Source organism: Aegilops tauschii, chromosome 1, assembly GCF_002575655.3.
Source record: "Aegilops tauschii subsp. strangulata cultivar AL8/78 chromosome 1, Aet v6.0, whole genome shotgun sequence".
In the NCBI taxonomy this organism is placed as follows: Eukaryota; Viridiplantae; Streptophyta; class Magnoliopsida; order Poales; family Poaceae; genus Aegilops; species Aegilops tauschii.
In genome coordinates, this window is record NC_053035.3 from 133,838,911 (window position 1) to 133,861,969 (window position 23,059).

Here is a 23,059-nt window from a genome sequence, read left to right on the forward strand (position 1 = left end):
TCTGATAACCCACAAGTATAGGGGATCGTTTGCAGCCTTCTTCAATAAATAAGAGTGTCGAACCCAATGAGGAGCTGAAGGCAGAACAAATATTCCCTCAAGTTCTATTGACCACCGAAACAACTCTACGCACACTTGACGTTTGCTTTACCTAGAACAAGTATGAAACTATTTTGCAAGAAAAAAACTATGAGTACTTTGCAAGAATAAAACTACGGATAAATTGCAAGGCAATAAAATTGGATAGCTTTTGTCAACAAGAAAGTCATTTGTCCCTAGGCAATCGATAACAAGTATTGCTAATCATTCTTGTAATTCTATATGAGGGAGAGGCATGAGCTAACATACTTTCTCTACTTGGATCATATGCACTTATGATTGGAACTCTAGCAAGCATCCGCAACTACTAAAGATCATTAAGGTCGTGAAACAACCATAACATTAAGTATCAAGTCCTCTTTATCCCATACGCCATAACCGACCTACTCGGGTTTAAGCTTCTGTCACTCTCGCAACCCACCATAAGCGAACCATGAACATATTGCAACACCCTACAGCGGGGGTCCCTCACGTTTGCGCAAGAACGGAGGGCACCGTAGGAAAGCACCATAAATAAAATATACAATCATACCAACCAAGATCACGATTAACCCACGGGACAAAACGGATCTACTCAAACATCATAGGATAACCATAGATCATTGGGAAATAATATATGGAGTTGAGCACCATGTTTAAGTAGAGATTACAGCGGGGAGAAGGGGTGTTACACCGCTGCATAGAGGGGGAGAGAGTTGTTGTTGACGGTATCAAGATTGTTGATGTAGATCGCCGTCACGATCCTTGCCCCGGCGGCACTCCGGCACCACCGGGAGAGAGGGGGAGAGAGCCCCCTCCTTCTTCTTCTTCCTAGGCCCCCCCCAGATGGGAGGAGGGTTCTGAGGGAGTCCTGGGTTAGGGGGTCCTCGGACAGCCGGACTGTTGGACTATGAAGATACAAGATTGAAGACTTCGCCCCGTGTCCGGATGGGACTCTCCTTGGCGTGGAAGGCAAGCTTGGCAATACGGATATGTAGATCTCCTCCCTTGTAACCGACTCTGTGTAACCCTAGCCCCCTCCAGTGTCTATATAAACCGGAGGGTTTAGTCCGTAGGACAACAACAATCATACCATAGGCTAGCTTCTAGGGTTTAGCCTCTACGATCTCGTGGTAGATCAACTCTTGTAATACTCATATCATCAAGATCAATCAAGTAGGAAGTAGGGTATTACCTCCATCGAGAGGGCCCGAACCTGGGTAAACATCGTGTCCCCCGCCTCTTGTTACCACCCGCCTTAGGCGCACAGTTCGGGACCCCCTACCTGAGATCCGCCGGTTTTGACACCGACATTGGTGCTTTCATTGAGAGTTCCAGTGTCCCGTCATCATAAGACTGGATGGCTCGTCTCGTTGTCAAGGACAACATCACCTCTCGGGGAGCCCTGGTTGTAGGCCAAACTCTCCGACTAGGCGGTTTCGTCATGACCGCCCGTTCGGCCGCTGCGCCGATGATGACTTCTCGGGTCATCGAAAACAGCCTCCATGTCGGCTCGGAATTCGCCGAGCAGTTGGATCCAATGGAGCTCTCTTCCTTGAACGAGCTCTTGGATCGCATCGCCGCCTTGGGAGTCGCTACGGACTATGATCAGATCGGGCTTAAACCCGACCAAAGGGAGATTAACTCCCCGCCGGTCACCCATCAGATAGCGGTGGAGGAGGAGCAACGCAGCGATTCTTCCTCTATCTTGAGGAAAAACTATGTCCGGATTCCCGAGCTCTCCGAGCCGGATACCCGTCTACGGAAGGACATGGCCCAAGCCTTGAACCTAGAATCAGGCAGCAGGCCAGACCTATTGGGCAACATCCCGGAGCCCGAACTGCCAAGCTCGGAAACTCCTCCGCCCCTGGGTCTCAGATCGGGTCAGGGTTCGGACCTAAATCCACCCACCCACCCAGATATAAGTGATCTTTCCCACATTAGACAAGAGCCCCAATAGACAGTACACCACTATTGGGCCAGATACCTCCTTGTAATGAGCAAGGTTAAGGACTGTCGCGAGGAAGACGCAATTTCATTCTTTTGCAAAAATTGCACGGATAGGGGAATCCTCAACGCCATAAGTCGCCGTGACATAGCACACTTCGCTGACTTGGCGGCCATAGTACAGAAGTACTGTGCGATGGAAAGCACCCGGAAAACCCAAACAAAATTTTGGGATCCTCCGGCTCTCACAAAACCCCCCGTCCGAACTAAAAGGGTGTACTCTCGTAAGTCACCCGATTCAATTACAAAGAAACAAATGCGCACTAGAGGGCGTGGAACCGTATTGGAGGGATGGCTTAATGGGCCATGCAAAATTCACAGTACAGCGGATACCATGCCAATACACAGCCTTAGAGCATGTTGGGTACTCCGGCAGGTGGCCAAGAGCGGTGAGGATCTCCTCATCAACAATACCGCAGAGCACCATCCCGTGGAAAACAGCAATACAGTATTGACAGTCTTCGAGACCTTCGCCTCGAATAATAGGCGTAAGCGAGCACTCCGCAGCCTTGCCGAAGTCTGCCACGTGGCAGCAATAAATCCATGGAGCGATACAGCTATCACCTTCAATGCCAGTGACAAACCTAAATTCCGAACAGCCCGAGCACCAGCCGCCTTGGTCCTTAGTCCAATTGTGGACGGCTTCCGGCTTACTAAAGTGCTCATGGACGGCGGCAGCGGATTAAACCTCATCTATGAGGAGACTCTTCGAAAAATGGAAATAGACAAAAGCCGCATTGAGCAAAGCAGCACGACCTTCAGAGGAATCATCCCTAGTCAGGAGGCACGATGTGCTGGGAAAATCACACTAGATGTGGTATTCGGCACGCCGAAGAATTATAGGTCCGAAGAAATCACATTCCAAGTGGCCCCGTTCAATAGCGGATACCACGTCCTTCTAGGGCGGGAGGCACTCACGATCTTCCACGCTATACCCCATTACGGGTACATGAAGCTCAAAATGCCCGGGCCAAATGGAATCATCACTCTAGCTAGTGATCCGGACATAGCACTCCGCGCCGAAAATAAAACAGCCGCACTGGCCCTTGAGGCGTTATCCGAAGCCCTCGTGGCCGAAGAATTAGCTGCGCTGCGCTCCAAAGTGGACAGGGACGATGTGATACTCGACAAAAGATCCAAGTCCACCTCCTTTAAACCAGCGGATGAAATAGTCAAACTCCAAGTCCATCCAACGGACCCTACAAAAACAGCATCCATCGGGGTACAGTTAAACCCCACAGTAGACGCCGCGCTACGGAAGTTCTTGCGCGCGAATTGGGACATCTTCGCTTGGCATCCTTCAGACATGCCAGGAATCCCACGCAGGCTGGCCGAGCATAGCCTTAACATTCTAAAGGGATTCAAGCCGGTCAAGCAAACTCTTCGGTGCTTCTCTAAGCCTAGGCGACAAGCCATGGGAGAGGAGCTAGCCAAGTTACTGGAGGCCGGATTCATTCGAGATATAAAACATCCGGACTGGCTAGCAAACCTAGTGATGGTACCAAAGAAGGACAAATCCTGGCGCCTATGTGTCGACTTCAAGGACCTTAAAAAGGCTTGCCCCATGGATCCCTTCCCCCTCCCTCACATCGATCAAATTATCGATGCTACCGCAGGACACAACTCATTGTGTTTCCTCGATGCATACTCCGGATACCATCAAATTAAGATGGTGGAGTCCGATCAAGCCGCAACGACATTTATCACTCCATACGACCCCTTCTGTTTTAACACCATGCCTTTCGGGCTCAAAAACACCGGTGCAACCTATCAACGCATGATTCAGACATGTTTGGAGACACAGATCGGCAAAACAGTGGAGGCATACGTAGACGATGTGGTCATTAAAACCAGACACGTCGAATCCTTAATAGACGACTTGAGGCTCACGTTCGACAATCTCCGAACATACGACATTAAGCTCAATCCGGAAAAATGCGTCTTCGGCGTGCCCGCCAGAAAGCTCTTAGGCTTCATCGTCTCCAAAAGAGGAATCGAAGCAAATCCGGCTAAAATCCGAGCTCTATCACAGTTGCCCATCCCAACAGACCTCAAGCAAATCCAGAAACTAACTGGATGCATGGCTGCCTTAAGCCGCTTCATCTCCCGATTAGGAGAAAAGGCACTGCCTCTTTATCGCCTTCTTCGACGCATCGAACACTTCGAGTGGATGGATGCGGCCACGACCGGACTACAGGAAATAAAAGCCGTTTTGGCCACAAACCCAATCTTGGTCGCGCCAAATGTCGACGAACCAATGTTGTTATATATAGCGGCAACACACCAAGTTGTAAGTGCAGTGCTCGTCGTCGAACGAGAGACGGACGGACATAAGTTCCCGCTTCAAAAGCCGGTATACTATGTATCCACTGTCCTCACTCCATGCAAATCACGGTACCCACATTATCAAAAGATAGCATACGCGGTCTTCATGGCATCCCGGAAACTATGACACTACTTTCAAGAGTGTTCAATTACGGTGGCCTATGAAGTACCACTCAACGACATAATAAACAACCGCGAGGCCACGGGCCGGATTGCAAAATAGGCTATTGAGCTCCTCCCATTCGACATAATATACAAACCATGGCGAGCCATTAAGTCACATTACTGGCTGATTTCATCACCGAATGGACAGAAGCCGAACTCCCTAAAGAGTACGGCGCGTACTCCAATTGGATCATGCACTTTGATGGCTCTAAAATGCTTGCTGGTCTGGGGGCTGGCGTCGTCCTGACATCCCCCATCGGAGGTACAGTCCAATACGTACTCCAAATACTATACACGGACTCCAACAACGCAGCAGAATATGAGGCCCTGTTACATGGTCTCCAGATGGCAGTCTCCATGGGCATTCAACGCCTGGAGGTGCGTGGGGACTCGAACCTTGCAATATCTCAAATAAATGGAGACTTCGATGTCAAGGATACAAAAATGGCGGCTTATCGCAACGCCGTCCTCAAAATGTCAGCTCGGTTCGAGGGGCTTGAATTCCACCATGTGGTCCGGGAAAACAATCAGGCGGCGGATATCCTCGCCCGCATCGGCGCCAAGTGCGACCCTGTCCCACCTAATATCTTCTTGGAAAGGTTGTTTAAGCCATCCGTGGTATGGGAAGGAGAGACCGGTAACAATAGTCCGGACCCGGCCACAACACCACACATCGAACACTCTGACGTAATCGGAGGCTCTGCCACCGAAATAACACCTTCGGCCCACGTGATTATGGCCGTCATCGCCCCGTGGACAGAACCCTTCTTGGCTTACCTAACTAGGCAGGAACTACCTGAGGACCCAAACGAGGCACGTTGCATTGTGCGACAGTCTAAAGCCTACAAGGTCCACGAGGGAGATCTTTATAAGAAAAGCGCTACCAGAGTCCTTCAAAGGTGCATCTCCGAAGAGGAAGGACGGCAGCTTTTGGCAGAAATTCATGCTGGACTTGGCGGCCACCACGCCGCAGCTCGGGCCCTTGTAAGCAAGGCCTTCCGTACAGGTTTTTATTGGCCTACAACCCGGGCAGACGCACAGGACCTCATTCAACGTTGCGTCGGTTGTCAACTTTTCGCAAACCAAAGCCATATGCCACCTACCGCTCTCCAAACAATCCCCATCACTTGGCCCTTTGCGGTCTGGGGGCTTGATATGGTCGGACCCCTTAAAGGCGGAAGCCATAAGAAAAAATACCTATTGGTCATGGTGGACAGATTCACCAAATGGATAGAAGCCAAACCAGTTAAAACGGCCGAATCCGGACCAGTGATAGACTTCATATCCGGGGTTGTACGCCGTTATGGCGTTCCGCACAGCATCATCACCGATAACGGCTCAAACTTTACAGCCGACGAGGTAAAACTTTGGTGCAGCAACATGGGCATCAAGCTCGATTATGCTTTTGTCTATCACCCGCAAACTAATGGTCAAGTCGAGCGAGCAAATGGTCTTATCATGAGCGGCATTAAACCCAGATTAGTGCGATCCTTGAAGGAATCCGATATGCACTGGGTAGAGCAGCTCGACTCCGTACTATGGGGGCTGTGGACCACGCCGAATCGCACTACCGGATACACACCGTTTTTTATGGTGTACGGCACAGAGGCGGTACTGCCCTGCGACATAATTCATGACTCACCTAGAGTGCGCATCTATGAAGAGAAAGAGGCCGAGCTTGATCGGCAGGACAGTTTGAACGCCCTGGAGGAGGAGCATGACATGGCAAAAGCCCATTCCACATTCTATCAGCAACAGGTTCGAAGGTATCAAAGCAGAGAAGTACGGGCCAAAACTTATAACGTTGGTGAACTCTTTCTATGCCTACCAGAGAAGAAAAAGAACAAGCTCAAGCCCAAATGGGAAGGTCCCTTCGTTATTGACCAAGTTCTGACCGGTGCAGCGTACCGTCTGCAGGATGCATCGGACAATCGACTCGAGCCAAACCCATGGAACGCAGCCAGACTCCGAAGGTTCTACGCCTAGTGCCGGACTCTATGTTCGTCTCCTTACCTCTGTCAATTTTTATATATTCGTTATCTGTCTTTTCTTTCTTTCTTTCTTCCCTTTTTTCTTCAAGGCCTTAAAAGGCTAAAATGTGTCTTGACTACACAATCTCGACGCGCTTGCCGCGCTCATGATACCTGGGGGCTTCTTATACAGAAGCTTATTATAGCTATGTTCCGGGCTCTAGGCCCCACACATGTGTTACTTTTCACATGTACCTTTTTTCGCCATTATATGCATCGATATGACTTACGTTTTGGCCAAGCTGGGTTGCCTGGCTCTTGTGTTTATGCCCTACGTTCCTGTTAATTCGGCTAGGGCATAAGGGGAGCACCTCTACGATTGTTACTGCCGGGTCAGCCGGATGTGTACCTCAGACTGGGTGAAGCCGAAAGCAAGCGTTCTTAAGGGAATATTCGGTCAGTGAACAAAAGACGATTTTTATCTATTGTACTACATGCCCCCAGATGTTTATACCCTGCGTCTCTTTTCATAGTTCGGACGTGCACATTAATGCATGCGTACCCAGGGAAAGGAACCCTTAACGGAACTATTCTCCCTGGAAGATGTTTCTTACTATCCAGGTAATATAACATACCTAGTTGGGTACTTGTCTGTTCAAGCACTTATGACCCCTACGCCTAGTTTCCATGCATACCCTGGTTTTTACATAACTGAGCGGGTATTCGGATACACTCCGGACTGTCGGGTCCGGAGGTCGAAGCGAAAAGGTCCGCCATGACAAATGATTTACAATCTGGCTAGGGACAATATATGCCACTTGAAGTACACAGTCGCTTAGACTGACTAAATTCTTCTTCTATACCATCCAGCAGGCTATCTAGCCTGCAGTCCTGTTGGGAATACTTTGTGGCTAATTCTACCTGGTCATAAACCAAACTGACAGGGATCTCTTTCCCGTCAGGCCCCACAGGTCCGACGTCGGCCATGTGGTTCGGGTCAGCCTTGGTATATCGCGTCTTCACCACGGCCCAGGCTTCCCTTGCACCTTGTCGGCAGGCTGATATCTTCCATAATCGGAAGCGCCGCCGCACTCCCTTGAGCTTTTCTACAAGCTCTCTCATGCCTCCTGGCAGGGAGGCGGATGGCCACAAGGCTTGGGCAATGCCCTGCATCACCTGCCGTACTTGTTCGTGCAGTTGTGAGAGCTCTGGCAGAAGATCGCCTGTAGACCCGGGAATCTCCTCCGCGGGACGACCCGTCAGCATACCTACAGATATAACTCTGTCAGCCGGTTTCTTCGCCGAACTCTTTAAAATTTCGTTCAAGCACTTACTGAAAATGCCGCATCGAAGCCTCTTATTCTCCTTTACGGAGTCAGCAAGCTGGGCTCGAACATCTTTCAGCTCAACGTCCAGCCGGGTATTGGCGTCTTGGAGATCGTTTTTCTCCCGCCTAACCCGTGTAAGCACGCGCTCGCCAGCCTTTAGCTGTCGGTTAGCATGTTGCTCATCCCCTCGCACGACCTCCGGATTCACTCCAGAGTCATCTGCAGAATCTATTGTTAGATTTGCACGCATGTCGCATACTACCTAGTACATGACATTCTTTGCAATGAAAACAAGTGTTACCAGATGGGGCCTTCTCGGACTACTTCACCGCGGCAACTGTGGCCTGAAGCTGGGCTTTGCACTCCTCCAGCTCTTGAGACAACTGGGTATTCTTCTCCATAAGAACCTATGCAAACAATGATCCTTAAATCAGTTGTGCCAACTGTTTCAAGTCTCAGGGGCTACTGATATACATAATTATTAGATTTTCTTACCCGTATATCCTTTACATACTGGTCCGTGGCTCTAGCAAGACCATTTTGAGCAGCTCGGATGTACGCGTCTCTTGAGTTGAAGGCATCAAATGCCTCTTGGGAGAAACAAGCGTCGCAGAGTACGGCCCGGCGACGCCTGTGATTCATGGCGCTCTCCACTTTGGAATTTCTAGCGGATAGCCTATCTGCATCCTCTGTAGGAGGAACATCCGGCGTTGGCCCCACGTTAGTGTCCGCCTCTAAGTCCGGCTCTGGAGCCCGACTGGTGGAGGCGTGACCGGCAACCTCTCCGGATATAGTCCGGTGAGCGTTTTTCCTACTAGGAAACATGGGCGTTATTATATTTTAAAAGACGACCACCATGGAGCGGGGTTCTCTTTCATACCTCTGCGACGGCGTCTCAGTCCTGACCGCCTTCCTTTTAAGCCTACCCGGCTTCGGTGCCCCTTGTTGGTGAGTCACTGCGGGTTCGGCATGGCGTCCCGGGGGCCTTCCCTATAAGACACCATATGTGTGCGGTAGGTGAAGTGCAGAAAAAGGGATCCTTCTTGGAAGTTAGGACTCCGGTTTTACTTACATGCGATGCAGGGAGTAGTCCCGGATAATTGGCTATGATGGCCACCATGGCACCGTCGCACCTTAATTGATAGAACTTCCTGTCAATAAGCTCCACAAATGTGTCCGGATCTTCTTCGAGTCCGGGGTCGAGGGCCCGGTCAGGGTCCTCTGGTTGTGGAGGCGGGCTGTGGACCTCCCTTACAGCTTTTCGCAGTTCCTGCTATGAAATGGCAAGGTAAATACTTATGACAAAGAATGCGGGAAGGTTTGGAGTAAAAAGTAGCAGCTCACCCAGCTCGGAGGGTTGTACATGTAGAATCCATCCCGTGGCTTGATGCGGATGAACTCCTCTTCCTCTCCTTTGTACAAATCGGACAGAATTTTTGCTAGAGCAGCGACTGAGTCCAGTCCCTTACGACCGCAGCGGGTGGCATCGTCTTCTCCGTTGAAGTGCCACATGGGTTGCCCCCGATATTGAAGTGGCTGCACCCCCCGCATTATACATATTGACATAACATCGATTACTGTCAATCCTGACTGGGCCAGCGTCTGTATCCGACCCATCAGGTAAAGGACTTCGCCGTTATCTTCCTCCTGGGAACTTCGAGGGCGCCAGCTGCGGCGTTTCTTCAAGGGAGCGTTGTCGAACTCAGGAAGGCCCATCCGAATAGGGTCCGGAAGGGGGACGTCCTCCATATAAAACCACTCCGAAGGCCAGTCTTCGGATGTCTTCTTCGGAGTACCGGACAGGTATACGGTCCCGGCGATGCGCCATATTTCGGCTCCGCCCACTTGATATATTGACCCCTCCTGTGTACGCGGTACGAGGCAGAATAGCCTCTTCCATAGCTCGAAATGAGCTTCGCAGCCCAAAAATAGCTCGCAAAGGGCGACGTAGCCAGCGATGTGCAATATGGAGGCGGGAGTAAAGTTATGCAGCTGGAGGCCGTAGAACTCCAGGAGCCCGCGGAGGAACGGATGGATTGGGAATCCGAGCCCCCTTAATAAGTGAGGGACAAGGCATACCCACTCCCCCATGGATGGGTTGGGAAAGCTCTCCGCTTGCTCCCCGCCGTTGTAGGTGGCGAGTCCGGCTCGAACGGGGACCATATATGCTGGAGGGAGGAATCCCTGGGTCTGTAACTCTACTAATTGGCTGTGAGGGACGGAACACTTCTTCCAATTGCCTGGCTTAGGGCTACGGGAGCAAGAGGGGGAGCTGCGGTGGCCGGCCATGATGGGATGGACCTTTCCGGGCGCGCTCCGATGAATACTCGCTGTGGGAGGATGGTGTGATCTGGATCTGAGGATCCCCGCCTCCTTAAATAGACGATTTACTTACATGGTTAAGGTGGCAAGTGTAAAAATGCCCCTACTTCTTGCATTCGCTTGACACGTGGAGGACAGCCATTATTAGGCGTAGAAGCCAAGGAGTGCAACATTCATGGGAAGACGGACGCTACTCGACAGGTACTCAGGATTTGGAGGAGAACCCGCCTTGCAATGCCGAAGACAATCTACGCGCCGGACTCAACGTCATTGAAGCCTGGTTCGGGGGCTACTGAGGGAGTCCTGGGTTAGGGGGTCCTCGGACAGCCGGACTATATACTTTAGCCGGACTGTTGGACTATGAAGATACAAGATTGAAGACTTCGTCCCGTGTCCGGATGGGACTCTCCTTGGCGTGGAAGGCAAGCTTGGCAATACGGATATGTAGATCTCCTCCCTTGTAACCGACTCTGTGTAACCCTAGCCCCCTCCGGTGTCTATATAAACCGGAGGGTTTAGTCCGTAGGACAACAACAATCATACCATAGGCTAGCTTCTAGGGTTTAGCCTCTACGATCTCGTGGTAAATCAACTCTTGTAATACTCATATCATCAAGATCAATCAAGCAGGAAGTAGGGTATTAACTCCATCGAGAGGGCCCGAACCTGGGTAAACATCGTGACCCCCGCCTCCTGTTACCATCCGCCTTAGACGCACAGTTCGGGACCCCCTACCCGAGATCCGCCGGTTTTGACACCGACAGGTTCCCCCTCTGGTCCATGGCCTCCATGGAAGCGGGCCCCTCCGAGATTGGATCTCCCTCTCTATTCTCCTCCGTTTCGCGTTTTTTAGATCTGGCCGAAAACCGTTTCTTATATTCCAGGAAATCCGTAACTCCGATTGTGCTAAGATTTTAACACGATTTTTTTTCCGGATATAAGCTTCCTTGCGCCTGAAGTAGAGCTCCAACCGACATTCGAGGAGGGCACAACCCACCACCATGTGCCAGGGGTCTCTGGTGCACCCTAGTGTCTTGTGGGCTGTGTGGGCCTCCGTTTGCGGTGATTCCAACTCCGAAAAATCACATATATTCCAAATTAATTCTCGTAAAATTTTGTTGCATTTGGACTTCGTTTGATATGGATTTTCTGCGATACAAAAAACATGCAAAAGACAGGAACTGGCACTGGGCACTGGATCAATAGGTTAGTCCACTAAATCATATAAAAAGTTGCCAAAAGTATGTAAAACGTTTATAATATTGGAATGAAACAATCAAAAATTATAGATATGACGGAGACGTATCAGCATCCCCAAGCTTAATTCCTGCTCATCCTCGAGCAGGTAAATGATAAAAAAGATAATTTTGATGTGGAATGCTACCTAGCATAAACATGATCATATATCTAGTCATGGCATGAATATTAAGACATAAATGATTCAAAGCAATAGTCTATAATTTGACATAAAGATATCAATACTTAGGCATCCCAACAAACAATCATGTCTTTCAAAATATCGACGCTAAAGAAAGCTATCCCTACAAAATCATATAGTCTTTCCATGCTCTGTCTTCCTAACACAAAGTATTTATCATGCACAACCCCGATGAAAAGCCGAGCAATTGGTTCATACTTTTTAACGCGCTTCAGCTTTTGCAACCCTCATGCAATACATGAGCGCAAGCCATGGATATAGCACTAAGGGTGGAATATAGTATGATGATAGGGGTAAATATAAAGAAGACAAAAAGGTAAGAAAGTCTCACACCGACGCGGCTAACCAACGGGCTATGGAGATGCCCATCAATTGATATCAACGTGAGGAGTAGGGATTGCCATGCAACGAATGCACTAGGAGCTATAAGTGTATGAAAGCTCAATATGAAAACTAAGTGTGTGTGCATCTAATCCTATAATGAAAAATTCCCACTAGTATATGAAAGCGACAACATAGGAGACTCTCCATATGAAAAACATGGTGCTACTTTGAAGCACAAGTGTGGTAAAGGATACTAACAATGCCCCTTTTCTCTTTGTTTATTTTTTTTCTTTTTTTCTTTCTTTCTTTCGTTTTCTTTCTTTTATTTTTTTCTTTCTTTTTTGTTTTTTTTGTTTTTCTCTCTCATTGTCCGAAGTCTCATGCCGACTTATGGAGGAATCATAGTCTCCATCATCCTTTCCTCATTGGGGCACTGCTCTAAAAAGGAATAATGCTGATCATCCAACTTCTATTTACTTGTAACTCAAAAGAAATAAAAATTACAACTCGATACCTATGACAAATTATGACTCTATATGAATGCCTCTGGCATGTACCAGGATGTGCAATGATCTAGCGTAACATGTATAAAAATGATGAACGGTGGCTGAGCCACAACTACTATGTCAGCTATATGATCATGCAAAGCAATATGACAATGAATGCTCAAGCCATCAAACGGAACCGGTGGAAGTTGCATGGCAATATATCTCGGAATGGCCATGGAAAAGCCATAATAGGTAGGTATGGTGGCTGTTTTGAGGAAGATATAATAAGGCTTATGTGTGATAGAGCATATCATATCACGGGGTTTGGATGCACCGACGAAGTTTGCACCGACTCTCGAGATGAGAAAGGGCAATGCACGGTACCGTAGAGGCTAGCAAATTGCGAAAAGGTAAGAGCGTGTATAATCCATGGACTCACATTATTCATAAAGAACTCATATACTTATTGCAAAATTTTATTAGCCCTCGAAGCAAAGTACTACTACGCTTGCCCCTAGGAGGATAGATTGGTAGGAAAAGACCATCGCTCGTCCCCGACCGCCACTCATAAGGAAGACAATCAATAATAAATCATGCTCCAACTTCATAGCATAACGAGAGACTATCCGTGCATGCTTCGGGAATCACAAACCTTAACACCAATATTCTTACTAACCACAACCGTTTACTAGTACCTCCCACATATTTTCATCTCTATATCACAAAACTATTGCAAGGAATCAAACATATCATATTCAGTGATCCATAAGTTTTATGTGGGATTTTATGACTAACCATGCAATTGACCAATTCCTTTTGACTCTCTAAATAGATATAAGTGAAGCATGAGAGTTTAATTCTTTCTACAAAATATCATGCTCTAACAAATATAAGTGAAGCAAAAGAGCATTGTTCAAGTAACGGTTTTCTATGTGAAGAGAAACAGGCAATCCAAACTTCAAATGATATAAGTGAAGCACATGAAGAATTCTATAAGGCCATACTCAAAAGATATAAGTGAAGTGCAATGAGCATTCTATAAATCAACCACGGACTATCTCATACCAGCATGGTGCATAAAAGAAAAATGAAAAATAAACACAAAAGACGCTCCAAGATTCACACATATCACATGAACGAAACGAAACCGAAAACATACCGATACTTGTTGAAGAAAGGTGGGATGCCTTCCGGGGCATCCCCAAGCTTAGACGCTTGAGTCTCCTTGAATATTTACTTGGGGTGCCTTGGGCATCCCCAAGCTTGAGCTCTTGCCTCTCCTCCTTCTCCTCATATCGAGACCTCCTCGATCCTTGATCATTTCATCCACATAAAACTCAACAAAAACTCAGTAAGATCCGTTAGTATAATAAAGCAAATCACTACTCTAAGTACTGTTGAAAACCAATTCAAATATTGTTTTTGCATTGTAGCTACTGTAATATAACTTTTCCATGGCTTATACCACTGATAAAAATCGATAGTTTCATCAAAACGAGCAAAGCAATGCATCAAAAACAGAATCTGTCTTAAACAGGACAGTCTGTAGCAATCTGAACATCTACCATACTTCTGGTACTCCAAAAATTCTGAAAAAAAATAGGAAGAAATAAACAATTTGTATAGCAATAGTGTGCAAAAAGTTTAGGAAACGTTTGAGGTTCCAGTAAAAAATGAAAATTCACACGCTACAGCCAAAGTTTCTGTTTCTGCAATGCACATACCAACAAGCAATCTAATCATCCTAAAGGAAAATCTTGGCACATTATTTTTATAATACAATGGATTTGTACAAGGGGATAATTGTTTTTGTTGAAAAGTTTCTGTAATTAAGATTCACAAAGTTTCCATGAGCATGAACAAAGTTCAAGGACGTCTCCCACTTTCACAATGCTCGTCTCTCTCACTTTCGCTTTTCCTTTTGTGAAGTTTTGTGCTCCACTCTATATTTTTTTGTTTTTAAACTTTATAAAAGCACTCAACAGAAATAAATGACTCTCTAAAACTTCCAGGTTGTCTCCCTGGCAGCGCTTTCTTTAAAGCCATTAAGCTAGGCATAAAGTGCTCAAGTAATGGATCCACCCGGATCCCAAGGTATATCAAAGCCAATTTTTATTAACAGTGATTTGGCATTTAGTAGTGAGAACAAAGCAACATATATCAAGAAATGACAAAGTCTAACTCTCTTCCTATGCATCGGCATGTCATACAAGAATAATTCATGCACATCAAGTAAAGGCCAATACATAGCATAAGCAGTTTCTTGCAATTTTATCGTGTAGGAAACATAGAGAGGTGGAGATATAGTTCCTCTCTCATAATAATTGCAAGTAGGAGCAGAAAGCACATGCATATTATATTCATAAAAATCATCATGTGCAACGATAAAAGGCAACCTATCAATATAATCCTTAACAAGAGCAAACTTCTCCAATATAGTGTAGTTGGGAGAATTCAAAAAGATAATAGGACTATCATGTGTGGGTGCAATAGCAACAATGTCATGTTTAACAAAAGGAACAATAGAAAATTCATCTCCATAAGCATAATTCATATTGGCATCTTGTCCACAAGCATAACAAGCATCAAGTTCATCAAAAAGGGATATTTCAAATGAATCAACGGGATATCATAGCAATTATCATAGCATTCATCCTTCGATAAGAATGAAGGGGCATTAAATAATGTATGAGTTGGATGGTTACTCTCATTAGGAGGTGGGCACGGGTAACTAATCCGCTCTTCCTCCACTTGTTCTTCGCTCTCCTCATCATCTTTTTCATCCAATGAGCTCACAGTTTCATCAATTTCTTCTTCCATAGACTCCTGCAAAATATTAGTCTCTTCTTGGACAGCGGAGACTCTCTCAATAAATTCATTAATATCGGAATCATATTTATAATTATCATAGCAATATTTAAGGATGGCAAAATGTTCAGGTCTATAAACATCATCATCAAAAGCTTCATACTTTTCAAACAAAGATTCAATTTCATAAGCACCCTTAAAAGCAACAAATTCTTCTATTCGTTCCACATCATAGTAATCATATATACCATTAGCATAAGAAGCTAAGGTTTCATTATCATTAAATTTGCATGAAAAGGGAAGGTGTGGAGCATTCATCCTAGAGCAACAAGTAAAATCATATCTCAAGCATAAATCCCGAGCATACCAATGCAACATATAAATTTGATCCCATAACAATTTCCCTTTATGATTCAAGCAATAATCCCTAAAGTATTCACATTGATCGAACGTTACTCCCATTATATAGTTGAATGGGGTTTTCTCAGGATTATCAAAATAATGCATAATATTTTTCACATAACGATCATTGAGGGTTTTAGGAGGTTCCCCATCTCCATGAGTAGCAAGTACCACTAATTTTTTTGGTGTTTCGTGTTCCATATCCATAACTAAAGATAGAGAACAACTTAGAACAGAAAAGAAAAAACTACTTAGTGATAAAGCAAACAAGCACACATGAGAATATTCACCCCACGCTATTGCTCCCCGGCAACGGCGCCACAAAAAGGCCTTGAAAACCCACAAGTATAGGGGATCGTTTGTAGCCTTCTTCGATAAATAAGAGTGTCGAACCCAACGAGGAGCTAAAGGCAGAACAAATATTACCTCAAGTTCTATCGATCACAGATACAACTCTACGCACACTTGACGTTTGCTTTACCTAGAACAAGTATGAAACTATTTTGCAAGAAAAAAACTATGAGTACTTTGCAAGAATAAAACTAGGATAAATTGCAAGGCAATAAAAGTGGATAGCTTTTGTCAACAAGAAAGTCATTTGTCCCTAGGCAATCGATAACAAGTACCGGTAATCATTCTTCTAATTCTATATGAGGGAGAGGCATGAGCTAACATACTTTCTCTACTTGGATCATATGCACTTATGATTGGAACTCTAGCAAGCATCCGCAACTACTAAAGATCATTAAGGCCGTGAAACCCAACCATAGCATTAAGTATCGAGTCCTCTTTATCCCATACGCCATAGCCCACCTACTCGGGTTTAAGCTTCTGTCACTCTCGCAACCCACCATAAGCGAACCATGAACATATTGCAACACCCTACAGTGGGGGTCCCTCACATTTGCGCGAGAACGGAGGGCACCGTAGGACAGCATCATAAATAAAATATACAATCATACCAACCAAGATCACGATTAACCCACAGGACAAAACGGATCTACTCAAACATCATAGGATAACCATAGATCATTGGGAAATAATATATGGAGTTGAGCACCATGTTTAAGTAGAGATTACAGCGGGGAGAAGGGGTGTTACACCGTTGCATAGAGGGGGAGAGAGTTGGTGTTGACGGTACCAAGATTGTTGATGTAGAGCCCCCCTCCTTCTTCTTCTTCCTTGGCCTCCCCCCTAGATGGGAGGAGGGTTCCCCCTCTGGTCCATGGCCTCCATGGCAGCGGAGGGGCGGGAGCCCCTCCGAGATTGGATCTCCCTCTCTGTTCTCCTCTGTTTCGCGTTTTACAGATCTGGCCGAAAACCGTTTCTTATATTCCAGGAAATCCGTAACTCCGATTGCGCTGAGATTTTAACATGATTTTTTTCCGGATATAAGCTTCCTTGCACCCTAAGTAGAGCTCCAACCGACGTTCGAGGAGGGCACAACCCACCACCACGCGCCAGGGGCCTCTGGCGCACCTTGGTGTCTTGTGGGCTGTGTGGGCCTCTGTTTGCGGTGATTCCAACTCCCAAAAATCACATATATTCCAAATTAATTCTCCGTAAAATTTTGTTGCATTTGGACTTTGTTTGATATGGATTTTCTACGATACAAAAAACATGCAAAAAACGGGAACTGGCACTGGGCACTGGATCAATAGGTTAGTCCAATAAATCATATAGAAAGTTGCCAAAAGTATGTAAAACTTGTATAATATTGGCACTAAACAATCAAAAATTATAGATATAACGAAGACGTATCACACTCAATCTTGTTATTCCTCATAACTGTGAAGGCCTTGATGATCTCAAGAATCCCTTTATTCAGGTCTTTTCTTTCAGGCTCAGTTTTGGCCCCTCCTCATTTGCTCGAGGAATTTCTTGTCCTCGACAGCCTGGCTTAATTCCTTGGTGATTTCTCTCAGCTCAAAGAAGTGCTTTGCTACCATCTTGGTAACATCTTCAGGCAGACCCAAACTGCTCAACTCAGCAGGATTTGCATCATAGGAAGCTCCTTCAATGATATCAAAGATAAGATCAAAATCATAATTCAGTTCCTCTGTGGAAGCAGGAACAATTATCTTGGCCTTCTTGAAAGCAGCAGCAGCTTTCTCATTGGCCAGCAACTTTCTTTTCACTGCAGGGGCAGCGGAACCTGAAGGTTTATGATAACCCACAAGTATAGGGGATCACAACAGTTTTTGAGGGTAGAGTATTCAACCCAAATTTATTGATTCGACACAAGGAGAGCCAAAGAATATTTGTAAGTATTAGCAGCTAAGTTGTCAATTCAACCACACCTGGAGATTGATTATCTGCAGCAAAGTGATCAGTAGCAAAGTAGTATGATAGTTTTGATAGTAGTAGCAACAACAATAGTAACAATAGTAGTAGTAACTTAGCAGAAACAATATAAGAGAAATTCGTAGGCATTAGATCGGTGAATTCGTTGGATGATATTCATCATATAATAGTCATAACCTAGGGCAATACAGCACTAGCTCCAATTCATCAATATAATGTTGGCATGTATTCCGTAAATAGTCATACATGCTTATGGAAAGAACTAGCATGACATATTTTGTCCTACCCTCCCGTGGTAGCGGGGTCCTATTGGAAACTAAGGGATATTAAGGCCTCCTTTTAATAGAGAACCAGAACAAAGCATTAACACATAGTGAATACATGAACTCCTCAAACTACAGTCATCACCGGGAAGTGTCCCAACTTATGTCACTCCGGGTTTGCCGGTGACACGTAGTAGGTGGCTATAACTTGCAAGATCGGATCTGGAACATAGATATAATGGTGATAACATAAACGGTTCAAATCTGAAATCATGGCACCCAGGCGCAAAGTGACAAGCATTAAGCATGGCAAAGTCATAGCAACATCAATCTTAGAACATAGTGGATACTAGGGATCAAGCCCAAACAAAACTGCCTCGATTACATGATGAATCTCATCCAACTCCTCACCGACCAGTGAGCCTATGAAGGAATTACTCACTCCCGGTGGGGAGCATCATGGAATTGGCGATGGAGAAGGGTTGCTGATGACGAAGATCGAAGATCCCCCTCTCCGGAGCCCCAAACGGACTCCAGATCTGACCTCCCGATGAAGAACAGGAGGTGGCGGTGGCTCTGTCTCGTGAAACACGATAATTCTTTCTCCCTGATTTTTCTCTCCAAATGTGTGAATTTATAGTATCAGGTTGGAGTCTATGGGTCCACCAGGTGGGACAACCCACCTAGGCATGCCTGGAGGGGGGGCGCCCTGGTGGGTTGTGCCCACCCAGGCGACCCCCCTCCGCTAGTTCTTGGCTCCAGAAATTCATATTTATTGAATAAAAAATCTTCCCAAAGTTTGTTCCAATCCGAGAACTTTTATTTCTGCACAAAAACAACACCATGGTAGTTCTGCTGAAAACAGCGTCAGTCCAGGTTAGTTTCATTCAAATCATGCAAATTAGAGTCAAAAAGAAGAGGAAAAGCATTAGGAAAAGTAGATACGATAGACGTATCAACTCCCCCAATCTTAAACCTTTGCTTGTCCTCAAGCAATTCAATTGATAAACTGAAATTGGAAAATAAAAACTTTTACAAACTCTTTTGCTCTTGTTTACATAAATAAGCTTAAGTAGCACCTAGGCTTTCAGCCAAGATTATAACTAACCATGTCGACAATAACTCTTAGAAATTATATTAATTCATATCAATGACATAATCAACTAGCAAGCAATAATAAGATATCTCAAACAACAACACTTTGTCAAAACAACTATGATATAATATGAGAATAGAGGTATCTCGCTAGCCCTTTCTGAGACTGCAAAACATAAATGCAGAGCACCTCCAAAGTTCAAGCAGCAACTAAACATTGTAATTCATGGTAGAAAAGATCCAGTTATGATTGAGTGAGTCCTGGATTAGGGGGTCCTCGGGCGTCCGGGCTATGCAACATGGGCCGGACTAATGGGCCGCGAAGATACAAGATAGAAGAGTTTCCCCGTGTCCGGATGGGACTCTCCTTTGCGTGGATGGCAAGCTTGGCATCGGGATATGAAGATTCCTTTCTCTGTAAACCGACTCTGTACAACCCTAGGCCCCTCCGGTGTCTATATAAATTGGAGGGTTTAGTCCGTAGAGGCAATCATAATCATATAGGCTAGACATCTAGGGTTTAGCCATTACGATCTTGAGGTAGATCAACTCTTGTAACCCTATACTCATCAAAGTCAATCAAGCAGGAAGTAGGGTATTACCTCCATTAAGAGGGCCCGAACCTGGGAAAACATCGTGTCCCCTGCCTCCTGTTACCCTCGATCCTTAGACGCATAGTTCGGGACCGCCTACCCGAGATCTGCCGGTTTTGACACTGACATTGGTTCTTTCATTTAGAGTTCCACTGTGTCGTCGTCGAAAGGCTCGATGGCTGCATCGATCATCTATAACAATGCTGCCGTGAAGGAGATTTTTCTCCCTGGCCAGATCTTTGTATTCGGTGGCTTCGCACTACGTACCAACTCGGTTGGCCACCTAGAGCGGATCGACAGCTACGCCCCTGGTCACCAGATCAGTTTTGGAAATCTGAACTATGTCGTTGCTATCCGAGGAGACTTGATCTTCCAAGGCTTACGTTCGCGGCCCCAACCACCGCTCCGGCCTTAGATCTGGAGCGCGTCAACAGGTCCGGAGATGGGAGTCTAGAGCCCGCCGGACTCTCTACGGCTATAGAGCTCAGCACTGGAGAACCGGAGAGAATAACGTCTCCAACAGTCATCACAAAGCTGGACTCTTCTCCGGACACTAACTCCGAACCCTCGAAGTCCGCGTCATGCGAGCTCGGCCAGGAAACTTATGTCCCCGTCCAAACCTCGCTCTTAAACAAGGCTTTGGACTTAATGCGATCCCTCCCCATCACAGAGGAACCACTTCCGAATTGCGCCTAGCCCGGACTAGGGGCTGAAAATAGGGAATTTTACTCCCCACCCACCACCCACTTCATAGCCGCTGTCGAGGATCTAACCGACATGCTCGATTACGCCTCCGAAGACACCGACGGTATGGACGACGATGCTGGAGAGGAGCAGGCCCAAAACCCGCCGTTTACCGGGCGCTGGACGGCCACTTCCTCATACGACGTGTACATGGTGGACACACCTAAAGAAGGCGACAGCGATGATGAGAAAGATCCAGTCGAGGACGAACCTCCTGAGATACCACCAAAGCATCGACGTCAGTGGCGCCGCTCTAAATCGCGTCACGGAAAAGACAGCAATACCGGCACCGGAGACAATGATACTCCGGAGAACGCCGAAGAACAAGAAGACCCCATCGAACCAACATCCGAATGGGATGATCGGGAGGACGGGCAAGTTGACCCTGACGAGCAAGCAGGGAACGAATAGTCCGAGGATAGTAACTATCTACCACTCTCCAAGGACGACGTGAGCCTCGGCGGTGAAGATTTTATCGTGCCAGAGGAACCCCTCGAACAAGAGCGCTTTAAGCGCCGGCTAATCGCCACTGCAAGAAGCCTAAAGAAGAAGCAGCAGCAGCTTCAAGCTGACCAAGATCTGCTCAACGACAGATTGACTAATGTCCTGGCAGCCAAAGAATACGGCCTCGAACGCCCAACAAAGAGTTACCTGAAGCGTAAGCTGCTACCCCAATTCGACGATGAGGCGCTGGAGCCCATACCACCCACGCGTAACGCGGCTGACGGACCTGACCGACCACCACGTGGCCGGGACAGAACGGCAACTCAAGCCGAACACCAGCCCACACCACCTCGTCGTAAAAGCAGAGAAACAACAGCTCGGGGATACACTTATGACCTACGTCAGGACCTGGACAATAGAGCCGGTCAGACCAGGTCAATCTATGGAGCAAGGGGGCATGCCCAAGCGCGAGAAGATGGCCATCAGGCCTGGCGCGACAAACACAACCTCACCAGGGCCGAAAACCGCATACAGACTTCATCCGAACTGCGTCGTGACGTTGCCCGATACAGAGGCGCCACACACCCCCTATGCTTCACCTATGAGGTCATGGAGCACCAGTTCCCAGAAGGGTTTAAACCCATGAACATCGAATCATAGGATGGCACAACAGATCCCACAGTATGGATTGAAGATTTTCTTCTCCACATTCACATGGCACGCGGTGATGATCTACATGCCATCAAGTACCTCCCCCTAAAACTCAAGGGCCAGCACGGCACTGGCTGAACAGCCTACCAGAAAACTCTATTGGTAGCTGGGAAGACTTGGAGGACGCATTCAGAGACAACTTCCAAGGTACCTATGTCCGGCCCCCAGACGCCGATGACCTAAGTCACATAATCCAGCAACTCGGAGAATCAACCCGGCAGCTCTGGACCAGGTTCTTAATCAAAAAGAACCAGATTGTGGATTGTTCGGATGCTGAAGCCCTCACGGCCTTCAAACATAGCATCTGAGATGAGTGGCTCGCCCGACACCTCGGCCAAGAAAACCCGAAGTCCATGGCAGCCCTTACCGCACTTATGACCCGCTTTTGCGCGGGAGAGGATAGCTGGCTTGCTCGTAGAAGCAATGGCACCAGTGCCCCTGGCACCTCCGAATCCAAGGACGGCAAAGGCAAGCCACGACGCAACAAGCACAAGCATCGAAACAATAACGAAGGAACCCATGACACGGCGGTCAACGCCGGATTCAGTGGCTCCAAACCCGGTCAACGGAAGAAGCCATTCAAGGCAAACAGAGATGACCCATCCAGTTTAGATAGAATACTTGATCGGCCTTGCCAGATTCATGGCACCCCCGATAAACCCGCCAATTATACCAACAGAAACTGTTGGGTCTTTAAACAGGCCGGCAAACTCAACGCCGAACACAAGGGGAAAGGGTCGCCCAGCGACGACGATGACCAAGAGCCTCGTCAACCGAACACAGGGGACATGAGCAATTTCCCCCCGAGATAAAAACAGTGAATATGATATATATGTCACACATATCCCTAAGAGGGAGCGCAAGCGTGCATTATGGGACGTCTACGCCATAGAGTCGGTCGCCCCAAAATTCAACCCATGGTCGGCTTGCCCGATCACCTTCGATCGAAAGGACCACCCAACCAGTATCCGTCATGGAGGTTCGGTAGCTCTGGTCCTCGATCCAATCATCGACGGATTCCATCTCACGCGAGTCCTCATGGACGGCGGCAGTAGTCTCAATCTACTTTATCAAGACACTGTCCGCAAAATGGGCATCGATCCGTCAAGAATCAAGCCCACTAAAACTACCTTCAAAGGAGTAATACCTGGTGTAGAGGACCGCTGCACGGGCCCAATCACGCTGGAAGTCGTCTTCGGTTCGCCGGACAACTTCTGAAGCGAAGACTTGATCTTCAATATCGTCCCCTT